Here is a 415-nt window from a genome sequence, read left to right on the forward strand (position 1 = left end):
TACATGGAGCCTGCTTCTCCCTCTGCCTGTGTCTCTGCCTCTCTCATGAACGAATAAATAAATTAAATTTAACAACAACAACAAAAAAGAGTCCACACCTAAGGTACTGGACTGAGCCATGCAGACGCCCCCCAAAGAACAGTTCTGATCTATACAAATGGAACCAGCCAACATGCACTCCGGCATCCGGCCTCTTTTCTCAACATCATGCTTATGAGATTCATAGAAATGGTTGTTTCACTATATTCTTGAACCAACACTAATTTTTGAGCCCCCCTCCCGGGCGGGGGGGCTCCTCCCAGGTTCCACGGGAGGCCGCTTAGGGAGCCGCCTGCGCACCTGCCTTCCTTCTCCGCCCACCTGGGCGGCTGCGTCTGAGGCTGCGCAGTGCGTAGCCCGCCGGCGGGAGGGCGCT

Source organism: Canis aureus, chromosome 8 (genome assembly GCF_053574225.1).
Source record: "Canis aureus isolate CA01 chromosome 8, VMU_Caureus_v.1.0, whole genome shotgun sequence".
Taxonomy (NCBI): Eukaryota; Metazoa; Chordata; class Mammalia; order Carnivora; family Canidae; genus Canis; species Canis aureus.